This window comes from Sciurus vulgaris, assembly GCF_902686455.1.
Source record: "Sciurus vulgaris genome assembly, chromosome: 4".
Lineage (NCBI taxonomy): Eukaryota > Metazoa > Chordata > Mammalia > Rodentia > Sciuridae > Sciurus > Sciurus vulgaris.
The window spans coordinates 56,546,538-56,560,644 of record NC_136464.1 but is presented as its reverse complement, the minus strand read 5'-3'; the positions used below and the strand labels follow the sequence as shown (position 1 = coordinate 56,560,644).

At 43.3% G+C, this 14,107-nt stretch overlaps 1 pseudogene across 1 annotated transcript; it reads right to left on the bottom strand.

The window, feature by feature from the left end:
• Nucleotides 1-2,187: 2,187 nt before the first annotated feature.
• Nucleotides 2,188-13,504, bottom strand: LOC306658921 (NGFI-A-binding protein 1-like; annotated as a pseudogene). The gene is made up of 3 exons: nt 13,478-13,504; nt 12,454-12,598; nt 2,188-3,228 (listed from the first exon to the last, which is right to left on the bottom strand). The product of its transcript is annotated as an NGFI-A-binding protein 1-like (transcript).
• Nucleotides 13,505-14,107: the final 603 nt, after the last annotated feature.

The window sequence follows — 14,107 nt, the reverse complement described above, 5'->3', positions numbered from 1 at the left end:
CGCCCCACTCTGTGGCTTTCCGCCTGCTCGGGGCGTTGTCCACCCGTCGCCCTCACCAATTTCAGCACACTTCATCACTCCTGAAAGGACCCCTGTTCCCCTTGGCAGTCGGTTCTCATCCCCCCATCATCTATGGGTTTTCCTAGTTTGGACATTTCATATAAATGGAATCCTACAACGTGTGACCTTTCGGGTCTGGTTATTTCATTTCACAGAAACTTCACGCTTCGTCCGTGCAGTAGCAGATGTAGTAGTTTCTTCCCTGTCACAGCTGGGTGATTGACAGTTCCAATAGACCACATTTTGTTCATTTACACATCAGTTGATGGGCTTTGGGTTTTTTTTTTTCCACTTTTTGACTAGTATGAATAATGATTCATGCTGATATGAACCCTTGTGTTCAGGTTTTTGTGTGAACATACGTTCTCTTTATTTTTCTTTTCTTCTTCTATTTTTTTTTTTTTTTTTTTTGTACTGGGAATTGAACTCAGGGGCACTTACCCACTGAGACATCCCCAGCCCTTTTTATATTTTATTTAGAGACAGGGTCTCACTGAGTTGCTCAGGTCCTTGCTAAGTTGCTGAGGCTGGCTTTGAACTCATGATCCTCCTGCCTCAGCCTCCTGAGCTGCTGGGATGACAGGCATGTGCCACCGAGCTCAGCTGAACACACATTCTTCATTGCTCTTGAGTTTATACCTAGAGATGGAATTGTGTGGAAACCCTGGGTTTTTACTTTTTTAGAAACTATTTTCCATGCATTCCTCACAGCAGTGTGTGAGGATTCCAGCTTCTCCTCATCCTTTCCCACCGTTATTGCTGCCTCTCGTTTTTATTACAGCTATGGGAGTAGGTATGAAGTGGTCTCTGCGTGTTTTTTTTTTTTTTTAATTGTATAAAAGTTGTTTACTGGTGTTTTCTACCATAAAGCTCTTCTTCAAATCAAAATGAAAAAGCAATTATATATGTGACAGTGATCAGAGACTACAGTGCAGACATTTCATCTAACATTTGGCTGACAAATATTAGTATAACAGATTATGACAATATTTATTTATTCCACAGTTAAGGCAGAACTAAAACCAGAAAGACACATACTCCATGTCCATATACTCTTCTCAGCAATATCTGGGTTTAGATGAATCTGTAGGAAGTAGGTAAACTGTCAAATATCTTCTCTTCAATCAGCAGAAAAAAATGGATACTGGCAGATGCTGGATTTTCCTTTTTTTTTTTTTTATACCCACTATGGATTCCAATGTGAAATTCTTACAAGTATGCCAATACATTATTAACATTCAATAGTGTGTATGAGCACACACACAGTCTACTAATTAAATAGGGGAAATTAAAAATATACTTTCAAGTTAAAATAAACCTTACAAAAAACTGCATTCAAAAATCTGAAAGGTGTACAAAAATGAAATTGTAAAATAAATAATAAAGCTGTCAACTGAACTTCCATAGAAATACGCCTGCAAATATGGATCAGTGACTCCACACTTGTGATGATTGGGTGGGAAGAATTTCTCCAGGGAGAGCCACCTAATGTGACTCCTATACATGAAGAAGAATTTCTGAATATAAAATCTAACAATCTTTGTTAAGTCTTAGACTGTTAAATCTAACAGTCTTTGTTAAGTCACCATCTTTATCACATTTAGGGTTAATGTACTACATCTTAATCTATTTAACATATTCTATATACCAATGTTTAAATCAAGGATTTTATACTTTAGTCCACTTGTTTCAAGTTCTGTCCAAGGAATAGCTTCCTATTATTTGTTACATCTTAAATAGCTAGTATATAATTCAATCTGGGTCAACTAGGTAAGAGATAGTTTCTACTCTATTGTGCGTCTTTTTAACTTTTCTCTAATTAATTGTGTAAATGTGCACTCATTGAAACAGCAGAATATTACTGGATAAATGCTATACATTTCCTGGTAAACAAAGTCAGTTTTATTAAATATTAAATACACAATATTTTCCTTGGCTTAAATTGAGAATTTGCTTTTCATATTTCTATAGTCATTGCTGCCTTGCCAATAACTGTATTACTTAAGCTTTCTTTTTTATGACTGCAAAGATTCTAAACTCTGATAATAATATTTATGCTAAATACACTTAAAGTAGACAACAAAATTTCAAGTAAAATAAACTGTATCCACATCTATTAGACCAAACGGGTCTCAACATCTAGATTTTACTTCTATAAATTACACAAATACATTGTACATTCTGAAATAATGAATGCTTACAATATTAACTTGTAAGCCTTTCCACATAAAATGACTTACACAGGAATGTGCATGGGTCAATATTTCTGATACAAGTTGCAACTCTCTCTTGATTTTCTCTTTTGTGGCTGTTGTTTTGTCTGCGTGGTTTCCACAGACCACTGCGGGAGTCCTTTTGCTTTGGCTATGAAATCTGTTTGAGCTGAATGAGGCAACATTGGTTATTAAGGCTTATTTTCTATGATGGAGCATTATCCTTACATCTGATGCCATTTCTAGAGAACAGGAGGAGAATCACAGCTATCTTGAATCTTCAGGTTCTGTTTTGATGCCTTTCTTTTCCAAAGTAAAAGCTGAGTGAGGGTAGTCTTTTAAAATCCCAAGGCTCTCTGATGAGTGGGACTTTGCCTCACTCGAGTAAAGTCTACTCAGCTCCCCACCCACCACAAAATGATGGGGCTGTCTGTTCTGTAAATTAGGCATGCGGAGATTTAAAGGTCTCTCTCCTTGTCCATCAGAGGTATCAGAAGGGAAGCCATTAGGGCTGTGCTCTTCTGAGCTCTGCCTGTAAAGCCCTGTAGACAGTCTTCTCTCCGGATGCTGCAGTCTCTCATAGCCACTTGGGCACAGAGGAGTTCCATCTGCTTTGCCATCACCTTTTCAGGCTGCTGAGAACTAAGAGCTGTGAGTTCTTCATTCTTGGTTCTAGCCTGCTGAAAGAGTGTTTGCACAGAATCCTGGAAATCTGGAAACCCATCCTCTACTTTAATTCTCTTTGGGGATAATTCATCTCTTTCACCACATTTTGACTTGGTGGTTCTGTAAGTATATCTATAAGTGACTTTTCGAGAAATCTGTCTAGCCAGGGCAAAAAGCTCATCTCTTCTTGTAAGCAGGGCATTATCTTTCACACAGAGTTGGGCAGCTGCTTCCTTAACAGCGAGTTGGCCGGCAGCTGCAGCAGTCTTGGCGCGCTCTCCCCGGTGGACTGCTCAGCCCAACTCCGAAGAGGCGGTCCGGCTCTCGCTCAGGCGGCAGCGGCGGCCGGGACGCCCCCGCTCCCATCGAGGGGGGGAGGAAAGGTGGTGAGCGCGCTCTCCCTGCTCCCCCCACAACTCCCGCCCGCCGCTGCTGCCCGACCCCCCCCCCCCCCCCCCCCGCACTTCTGCGTGGTTTTGATTTGGATTTTCCTACTGGTTAATGGCACGTGGTTTTCCATGTGCTTAGGAGTCATTTGTTTATCTTCTTTGGAGAAATGTCTCCTCAAGTCCTTGGTGCATTTTGAATTGAGTTGTCTTTTTATTATTGAGCTCTCATAGTTCTTTTTTATGTTTTGATTCTAGAACCTTATCACATATGTGATTTGCAAATATTTTCTTCTATTCTGAGTTGTATTGTCATTTTCTGGAGGGCATCCCTTTGAAGCACAAAAATATTTAATTTTGATTTAGTCCAATGTATCTATTTTCTTTTTTTGCTTGCAGTTCTAACCTCATGTCTGAGAAGGCTCTGTCTAACCCAAGGTCATGAATCTCGGTGTTTTCTTCTAACAGTTTTATAGTTTTAGATCTATGGTCCATTTGGAGTTTATGTTTATGTATGGAAAAGCCTCTGATTTTCCTTCTGATAATTGAAGAAAAAATTTTTTAGTTGTTTGTTGATGGACCTTTATTTATATGCAATGCTGTGAATGGAACCCAGGGCCTCGCACATGCTAACCACTGAGCCCCAGCCCAGCCCCACATTTCCATTCTTGATAGGACAGCTCCACAGATATTGGCTTTGGCTTGAAACCTTCCAAAGTTCATATTAAAACTTAATCTTTAATGCAATAATAATAACAGGTAGGGCCTTTAGGAGATGAATCTGAGATAAAAGGGACTTGAGGGTCCCTTTTCATCTTCTGCCTTCTGGCCAGAAGGTGACATCTGTGGAGCAGAGAGTGAACCCTCCCTGGGTGATAAACCTGCCGGCACCTTGGTCCTGGTCTTTCCAGCCTCCAAACTGTGAGAAATAAACTTCTGTTCTTTATAAATTACCTGCTAACTTTGCTTTAACTGTGTGTTCTCCCACATTCATGTGTTGGGGAACAAACATTTAAACCATAGCAATTCATTTAATCCTCAAAGTCCTAAGTCACTGGTACTTGGAGGTGGGGCCTTTGAAAGGTAATTAGAATTAGATAAGGTCCTCATAGTGGGCCCCATGATGACACTAGTGACTTTATAAGAAGAGGAGGAGAGACCCAATTAATGCTCTTGCTCTGTCTTGCCATGTGACGCTCTCTGCCATGTTACGCTGCAGCAAAGAAGGCTCTCAGCAGATGCTGAGTAGATGCCAGCACCATGCGCTTGGACTTCCCAACCTCCACAGCAGTGAGCCAAACAAACCTGTGTTCTATCTAAATTACTTGGTCTCAGGTATTTTGTTATAGCAACAGAAAATGGTCTAAAACACCAGTCTGAGGTACTTTGTTACACTAGCAAAACCAGAATGAGACCATGAGTAGAATGTTTGAGGGGGATACTGATTCTGGTTGCATCTCTTTATGTGGACTATGCTTACTGCATAAACTGCATCTGTGACTGTTGTCACCAAGGGGATCCTTAGCAAACAAACTGTTTAGATGGTAACTAATGTACACATCCTAAAGATCCAAAATATGATTGCAGATGCTGTTCTCTTCACCCTGTGGTAACGCTTTGGTCCTTTTCTTTACAGGTTTGTGAAACTTGGATGCTCTTCTTCTTCCCCACTCCTAGGTGTTACCCACAATTCTGCTCATTTCCCCCTTAGACTCATGAAATGAGTTGAAGCATCGATCCTCGTTTTCCACTCCACGGAAGATTTTATAGATGGTGGCATTCTGCTTGGTAGTTGGGTAGATTTTGAGTCCATGTCTTCAGTAGTTATAATTAAGGTTCTCTTTTTTCTGTTATTAGTTTTGGCAAGTTACGTTTTCTAGAAAATTTTCTGGTCTGTTTGAAGTTTCACACTTACGGGCTTACCGTTTTTTGTGATGTTTTCTCTCTGTCTTAAAAAACCTCTGAATCAGTAGTGATGCTCCTTCCTTTTTTTAGTGCCAGAGATTGAACTCCGGGGTGCTTAACCACTGAGCCATATCCCAGCCCTTTTTTAATTTTTCTTTTTTAATTTTGAGAAAGGGTCTTGCTAAGTTGCTGAGCCTTGAATAAGTGATCCTCCTGCCTCAGCCTCCCAAGCTGCTGGGATTACAGGTGTGCACCCCCATGCCTGGCATGATGCTCCCTTTTTGATCAGAGATTTTTAAAAAATGATGTTTCTTTTTGTTTCTAGAATAATCTTGCCAAAGATTTTTATATATCATATTGGTTTTATCAAAGAGCCCATTCTTGCCTTCACTGATCCTTTCTATTGTAACAATTTTCCATTTGATTAATTTCTTTCTTTTTATTTTTCTCATTTTTCTGGTATTCTTTGGAACTTCTATTATCCTGGGGATTGAACCCAGGGACTGGCACATACCAGGTAAGCACTCTACTTCAGAGCTACATTCCCATTTCTTTTTATTTTTTGAGACAGGGACTCACAAGTTTGCCTAGGCTGGCCTCTAACCTGTGATCCTCCTGCCTCAGCCTCCCTAATGGCTGGGATTACAGGTGTGCGCCACCACACCCTGTCAAACACATGGAATTTTAAGCGCTACCTCGTGAATTTCTAATACAGTTACACTAGTCAGAGTAGGTGGTCTCTCTGACCCTCCTTCTTTGATGTTTGTAGAAATTTTCTCTACAATCTACTGAATGTTCAGTTTTTGTACATGCTCCTGCCTACTTGAAAGGAATATGTATTTGCTGATTTTTAGATGGAGGGCTTTCTGTTCAAATCTAAATTCTCTTCATGTGTTAATTACCCTGAGAGTCATGTTCAGTCCTCCACGATGAAGGGAGATCATTTGGTTTCTCAAGCAACTGAAGTTCTGTCAATTTTTGCTTTATGCGTTATGAGACTGCTTTACCAAGCAAGTTTAATATTGCTTTGTCTTCCTGGTGAGTTGAACTTTTTATCATTATGAGTGGCCCTTTTTATCTCAAATAAATTCTTTTTGCTAAAATTTCTGTTTTCTCTGATGTTAATAACACAACCCCAATTTTTTTTTTTTACTATTATTTTTCATTGTGATAAAGTATAGCTGGGTATGGTGCAGAGGCCTGTAATTCCAGCAACCCTGGAGGCTGAGGCAGGAGGATCACAAGTTGAACTCCAGCCTCAGGAACTTTGTGGGACCCTATCTCAAAATAAAAAATAAAAAAGTCTGGTAAAACGTTCCTGGGTTCAACCCGTAGTGCCTTAAATGCACATAATATCCATAACCTAAAATTTGCAACCCTGACCATTTTTAAGTGCACCAACCTTCTGATTAGTCCTCACCATTGAAGACGCTTCTCTCACTGTCAGACTCCCTGTGTCCTTCAGTTTAGGTGGGTCTCTGCTAGACTGAGTAGGACTTGTCTCGTCATCTAGCTGGAGTAGCCCTCTGTTCGACTGTGCATTAGGTCCATCTGTCTTTACCGTGTTTACCGTTCTCTCAGAATTTGTTTCTACCATCATATGTCATGTTTTTTCATTTGCTTTCTTTTTCTGTGTGTCCTCCTTCCTTTCCTGTCTTCTATTCAATTGAACTTTTGTATTTTTTATTTTTTTGGGTACCAGGGATTGAACCAATGGGTGCTTAACCACTGAGCCACCTCCCCAGCCCCTTTATTTAAAAGACATTTTATTTAGAGACAGGGTCTCGCTAAGTTGCACAGGGCCTCGCTAAATTGCTGAGGCTGACTTTGAATTCATGATCCTCCTGCCTCGGCCTCTTGAGCTGCTGGGATTACAAGTGTGTACCACTGTGACCAGCTCAACTGAACATTTTAAAAATTAAAAATTACAGTCCTTTTTCTCTACTAGTTTAGATCTCATACCTCTATTTCAGATTCTTTGGTGGTTACCCATAAAAATGCTGACATATATTCTGAACAAAATCTAAAGTGTGTACCACTCTTCTGCCTAGCGATATGAAGACCCCAGAACATTGTTAACCAAATTTGCCATTTCTGAGGATTATTTTTGTTCTATCTTATTTTTCTTCCACTAAATCAATTTTCATACTCTTACTAGACATGGTTAAAGCTTGTTTATGTTTGCCCATGTGGCCAATGTCTTTGCTCAAATTGTTTTCCTTTCTCTTAAAGCACGTCCTTTAGATGTGTTTTCATTAAGTATTTATGGAAGCTCCTGTTCTCAGTTCCTGTTTGTCTAAAATACCTGCATTTTGCCTTTTTTCTTTCTTTATTTTGGGGGTGAGAGGTAGTGGGAATTGAACCCAAAGGCACTTTACCTCTGAGCCACATCCCCAGTCCTTTTTCCAATTTGTTTTTTATTTTGAGATGGGGTCTCAGTAAGATGCTGAAATTGGCCCTGATCTTGGGATCCTCCTGCCTCAGCCTCCCCAGCGGCTGGGATGACAGGCGTCAGGAGCACACCCAGCTTTGCTCTTGTCCTTGAATCATGCTCTTGGCTGGCTGTGCGCTTCGCAGTTGTTTCTGGCCCACGCGTCTCAGCATCTTGATGCTGTCTGCCTCCGTGGCTGTGGTTTATCAGTCCTTCACGGAGAATTTGTCTTCTTGGAGGAGTTGGTGGGGGTAGTGCTGCTTTTAAGCTATCTTCATTTTTTTTTTTTTTGTCTTCTGAAATTTAACTACAAAGTTCATATCTAGGGATGCATTTCTCTAGATTTATCCTATCTGGGAGTTGTTGTGCTTCCTGAATTGGAGGACTCACATCATTCCACCTTCTGGAAGGATACCTGGGCTTCCTGTGTTCTGCCTGCCCCGCGCTCTGCATTCCTGCCTTTGTGACGCCCCGGGACACACACTCCGGAGACCCTCTCCGGTCTGAGGTCCTCTCTTCTATCTTCTACTCTTCCTCTCTCACGCCTGTCATTATTTTCTCCAGTTCTCTGTTCCAAGTCACTCATTCTTCCTTTCAAATGTATCGAATTGGCTGCTAATGTATCTGTTGAAATCCGAAATCAGGAAATCCATTCATGAAGATGCGGACCTCAGAACAATGTGAAGCCCCGGGTGGACGCGTCCCTCCGTCCCTTCCTGCCCTGCTTCCCCAGCTGACCTCTGGGGGGGCGCTGCTGTTTTCCTCGCTCTCTTTTCAGTTTCTTTGGTGTCCTCACAGAGAATTTTCATCCAGCAAATAGTAACTAGTATAAATAACTCTTACTCCTTTCTCATGTAGAAGGAAGCATATTATATATTTTTGCTCTGTGCTTTGGTTTTGTTATTAAATAATCAAGTCTGGAGAGCTTTCCTTATCAACACAGACTTTGCTCTTTCTCTCTCTTTTTTTTAAACGGTTGCATTGTATTTCACTGTGTGGATGAATCAGAATTGACTCTCCCAGCCTCCCGTTGAGGGTCATGGGAGTTGTTCAGTCTTTTGCGCTTGCAGACAATGTTGCAGGGTGTGACCTTGGAGGTGCCCTATTGTGGATACATGCAGGCATATCTGTAGAAAAAGTTCAGTTGAACTGCTGGGTGAGAATACTGTGCATTTTCAGTTTTGTATGTGGGTTCGCTGTACGTGGTCTTCACAGGACTGGCACTAGTGTTCTCTCCTACCAGTAATGTATGAGTGTTTTCCTTCAGCCTTACCTTCAGAGTTGGGTCAATGTTCCAGATTTTTGTTTAGTTCATTTTTACTTTCAATAGATATTGTGTGTGTGTGTGTGTGTGTGTGTGTGTGTGTGTGTGTGTATGTGTATGGAGAGAGAGAGACACTAGGGAATTAAATTCAAAACTTTTACCACTTTGCTATGTCCCTAACTCTTCTACTTTTTATTTGAGACAGGATCTCGCCTGTCCAGTTGCCCAGGCTGGCCTCAAATTTGCTATCCTCCTACCTCAGCCTCCCAAGTCACTGGGATTACCTGTGTTTGCCATCATACCTGGCACAATGAATAGTTTTATTTGCAAACTGTATCCTTTTTTTTCCTTCAAATTTCATGATTACATTATCATATGTATTTCTTTAAAATTTAACATAAGCATACTTATTTTATATTTTACAACTAGTCAGGCCAGCATATGGATTCTGTGGTGCAGCAGCCAATTCTTTCTTCCTTTTTTTTTTTTTTTTTTTTGGTACTAAGGATTGGACCCAGGGGTGCTACCCACTAAGCCAGGTCCCCAGCCCTTTTAAAAAATATTTTATTTAGAGACAGGGTCTTGCTAAGTTGCTGAGGGCATTGGACTAGTGATCTTCCTGCCTCAGCCTCCTGAAGCCACTGGGCCGATTCTTTATCTTATTATTTTGGCCGACTCTCCCCAGTGCATGGCTTGGTTCCTTGAATGTTTTGCTCATAATTTTAGATTGCGAGCTCATTCTTGGCTGCCATTCATCAGTGGGAATCCTGCGAAAGCTAGGTTGAGAAGGTTCCTCTGAAGCGGGTTTGCACTTGGTGTTATGAGGCGCTTCCTGGCTTTGTCAACACAGACCTATTTATGCTCGAGTTTTGACGGGGCACGTCGTGACCCAGCAGGTGGTGTGCCTTCAAACCTCAGATGAGTGGCAAGGCAGGCCTGTGGGTGTGATGTGTAAGGAGAGACTGCTTCGAGACTGAAACAAACAAGTTTCTTTCTTGACTCCCTTTTCCAGTGAATAGGTCCTTTTTAAAGTCTATTCTTTGGTTGACAAAATTAGCCCTTTGAGTATCTGTTTGGGTTTTATGTGAGTGGTCTCAGCTTCTGTTGCCTACTCTCCTGCTCACAAGGCCTTATTGCCGGGAACTCATGGTTACAGCAGCCAAAAGGGACTAGGAGACTTGTGTTTATTTTAGGTTTTTGTTTGTTTATTTGTTTGTTTTGGTACCAGGCATTGAACCACTGAGCCACATCCCCAGCCCTTTTTTGTATTTTATTTAGAGACGGCGTCTTGCTAAGTTTCTTGGGCCTCGCTACGTGGCTGAGGCTGGCTTTGAACTCCTGCTCCCTCTGCCTCAGCCTCCCGAGCCGCTGGGATTACAGGCCTGCACTATGGCACCTGGCAACTTTAGTTTGTTTTTAGTGAGTGAAAATAACAAGGGTGACTCTAAGGATGTTGGGCCGTGGGAATCTCCTCACAGTCAGTGGAGAGACAGCAGGCTGCCCCTCTCGCCTGCCCTTTGGGATGTCAGAGTGTCTGTCTCTTCTTTCTACACTTCACTCTTCATCCAGTCTCAGCAGATGGCCTTCTGGGCCTACTCATTTGCTTCCTGGTTCCTTCACAGCTGCTTAAAAATGGCAGCCTAGGGCTGGGGCTAGAGTTCAGTGATACTGAGCTTGCCTACTTTGCATGAGACCCTGAGTTCAATCCCCAGCACCACAATGAATAAAAAAATAAATAAATAAATACTTTTATAAAATGGCAGCCAAGTCAGGTGCAGTGGTGCACACCTGCAATCTCAGCGACTTGGGAGGCTGAGGCAGGAAGATCACAATTTGAGGCCGGCCTTAACAACTTAGCCAGACTCTCAGCAAATTAGACCCTGCTCAGAATAAAAAATAGGAGGGATCGGGGATGTGGCTTGGTTTAGCACCCTTGGGTTCAGTCTCAGGTACCCCCCTGCCACACACACACACACACACACACACACACACACACAGGCAGCCTCGGCCTTCCCAGTTGGCTCCCATGCTTACTCTCTTGATTTTGGAGAGCACAGACCTTAGGGTTTACAAAGAGCTTTACGTCCATGATTTCACCTATGCGTAACAATGTGCATAATGTCAATGGGCAGAATGTCATCATCTCTAATTCATTTTGTTTTGTGGTCCTAGGGATGGAACCCAGGAGCCTCACACATGCTAGGCAAGTGCTCTATCGCTGAGCTACAGCCCCAGCCATTTTTATTTTTTATTTTGAGACAGGGTCTCTCTAAGTTGCTGAGTCTGGCCTTGAGCTTGAGATCGTCCTGCCTCAGCCTCCACAGTCACTGGGATTACAGGTATGTACCATTGTGCCCGGCTTCTAATTTTTTTTTGTGGTGCTGGGGATCGAACCCAGGGCCTTGTGCATATAAGGCAAGCTCTCTACAAACTGAGCTATCTCCCCAGTCCCTAATTTATTTTTAAATGAAATAACTGAGTCCCAGCAACACGGTCAACAAGTGGCAGAGCAGGAACCAAATTCAGATTTGTGACTTGAGCCCAGGGCTCCCTTTGAAGGCCAGCACTCAGAACCATCTTGTAAATCCACCTTCCAGGGAAATTTCAATGCCTGGAAAAACTGGATTTCCAACTCATCACTCAGCTCCCAAGCTTTGGATATTTTTGTTAGAGAACAGGAGGTCTGTGATTTCTCTGTGAGTGGGTACCTCAGATTACAGAGTTTAAAAATTTTGTGAATGTTCCGAGGCCTGCTGTCACTTGGTCTGGCCGTCTGCCGTATTTGGTCATGTCTGGGGGTTTTCCTGGTAGATTATTAGTGGCCAAGCGCTTGTGAAAACATAAATGTCTCCTTGAGCTTGAACCTGAATGGAAAGGAAAAAAGAAGTTCTGAGTAAGAGTCTGACTAGTGACTCCCTGGAAGAAACGGCGCAGTGCGCGAGGCTTTCCCATGGGCTTCCCAGCTGGAGACGCTCTCCATGGGCTTCCCAGCTAGAGACGCTCCCCGTGGGCTTCCCAGCTGGAGACGCCCCCCGAAGCCTCACGGCTCTATGTGTTTGACCCGCGTCGTGTAAGGTGCACGCTCACTTATCGTGTTGCTCGCGGAGGAAGCTTCATGAGCACCTACTACGCCCCACTACTGATGAGGGCGGGGAGGGCCCCAAAGCACACGGGACAGGGTTCCCTCCTTCCAGGGTGCAGCACCGCGAGCGAGCCAGGCTGCCTGAGCAAAATCCCTGCCCGACCACTTCCGACCAACAGTCGGCCTGGGGTGAGCATCTGACCCCTTTGCTCCTCCGCGTTCTCATCTGTAAAGTGAGACCAAGCAGCGTACCCACCCAGCGGTGCCTGGAATGCAGGGCGTGGTGTGGGGACGGGAGGCCACGTGTGGAAAGGGCGTGGCACAGAAGGAAGCATCTGGACACAAGTGCCTGGCATAAAGGCATACAGGTGTGGGATGCCTGGCTTACAGGGAAGGAGCTGCTGTGGTCCAGAGAGGGGCGGTTGTCTTGAGCTGGGTTAACCCACCGATGTCACCAGAATAGGATGCTCCTGAAGAATGGGCGGGCGGTGGAGAGTGTGCAGAGGTTTTCAGGGCGAGGAGGAGAAGTGCAGAGGCGAAGAGGCCGGAAAGAGTGCCGTACATCACAGATGTGATGTGCTCCTTGGGAGGCTGAGGCAGGAGGATGGCTTGAGCCCATGAATTCAAGACCACTCTGGGCAAGACTGGGCTTCAAAAACCAAAACCAAAACCCAGCCAATCCACCAAGAAAAGACCGAGAATACACCATGTGTCCATGGACAAGAGTAGCATGGGCATGCAAATGAGTGGAAATTGACACTCAATCCACGTATTCTGAACATGAAAATTAATTTTCAAAATCTAAATTAACCCCTCCAACAATCCATGACATCTCCTCATAAAATCTTTTTTACTGGGGACTGAACCCAGGGATGCTTAACCACTGAGTTACATCATTAGCCCTTTTTTGTATTTTATTTAGAGACAGAGTCTCGCTAAGTTGCTGAGGCTGGCCTTGAACTTATGATCCTCCTGCCTCAGCCTCCCACATTGCTGGGATTACAGGGGTGCACTGTAGTGTCCAGTTCCTTATAAAATCTTGAAACACCAGTGGAATATCCCTTGTAGGGCAAAGCTCCACCCCGAGGTGACATGGCTGGGTGTGAACCTCAGCTGCACAGGACAGCAGGCAGCTAGGTAAAAGGAAGGGGCCAAAATAAAAGTGGAGAGGGTAGCAGAGTGGTTCCCAGACTCCCCTGAAACCATTTATTTTTATTTTTATTTTTTTAGTTGTGGATGGACACAATGCCTTTATATTATTTCTTTATTTCTTTTTATGTGGTACTAAGGATGGAACCCAGTGCCTCACACATGCTAGGCAAGCGCTCTCTCACTGAGCCACAACCCCAGCCCCTGAAGCCACTTTTTGAAAGACTCTTTTCAGTCCCACGGAAGAGGGAGCTCTAGAGTCACGAATCGTGGTCAAGAAATCCTTGTCCATTCTCCCCATGAGGAGTCAGAAAAACTTACCCCACGGAAGCACAAGCCGCAGGTCATGGGGCAGTGAAGTTCTCTAGGAAGACACACCTCGCCTACGCATGAAATTTTAATGTAATATTTCAAAGTGAACTCAAAGAACGTTTTTTCAGAATCTGTAAAACTGAATAAGTTGAGATCATCAACATGAAGAGGTGAAGTAACTGGACAAAAGGAAGATTTGGAAAATGATCACAACGAACTTGGTAATTAAAAAAAAAAAAAAAGATTTTTCTTTCCTAAAAAGAAAACTCATTTCATAAATGAAAGCAAACTCGAGTTGTTACCAAGTCTGAGCCTCGCTCCCCCATCCCAAAGGGTCCTCTTCCCCTTTTGGAATTGCGGCCCAGCACACGAGACAGAGTTCTGATGGCAGAGAAGGAAGGCTTATTTTTGACCAGAGACGGGCTCTTGGGTGTGCTTCTTAGCGGGTGCAGGCGGGCCAGCCCTGGTGTGGGATGGAAGCACCAAGAGCAGGGTTCGGCCAATAAGGGGGAGGAATGTTCACGTCTTTTCTGGATTTTTCTGGGACTGGGCAGAGATTTTCCTTGAACTGGGTGCTACTTCTTTTGTTTCTTTTATTTTTCTTTCTGGCCATTTTCTTTCTGCCATCTCTCAGGATGG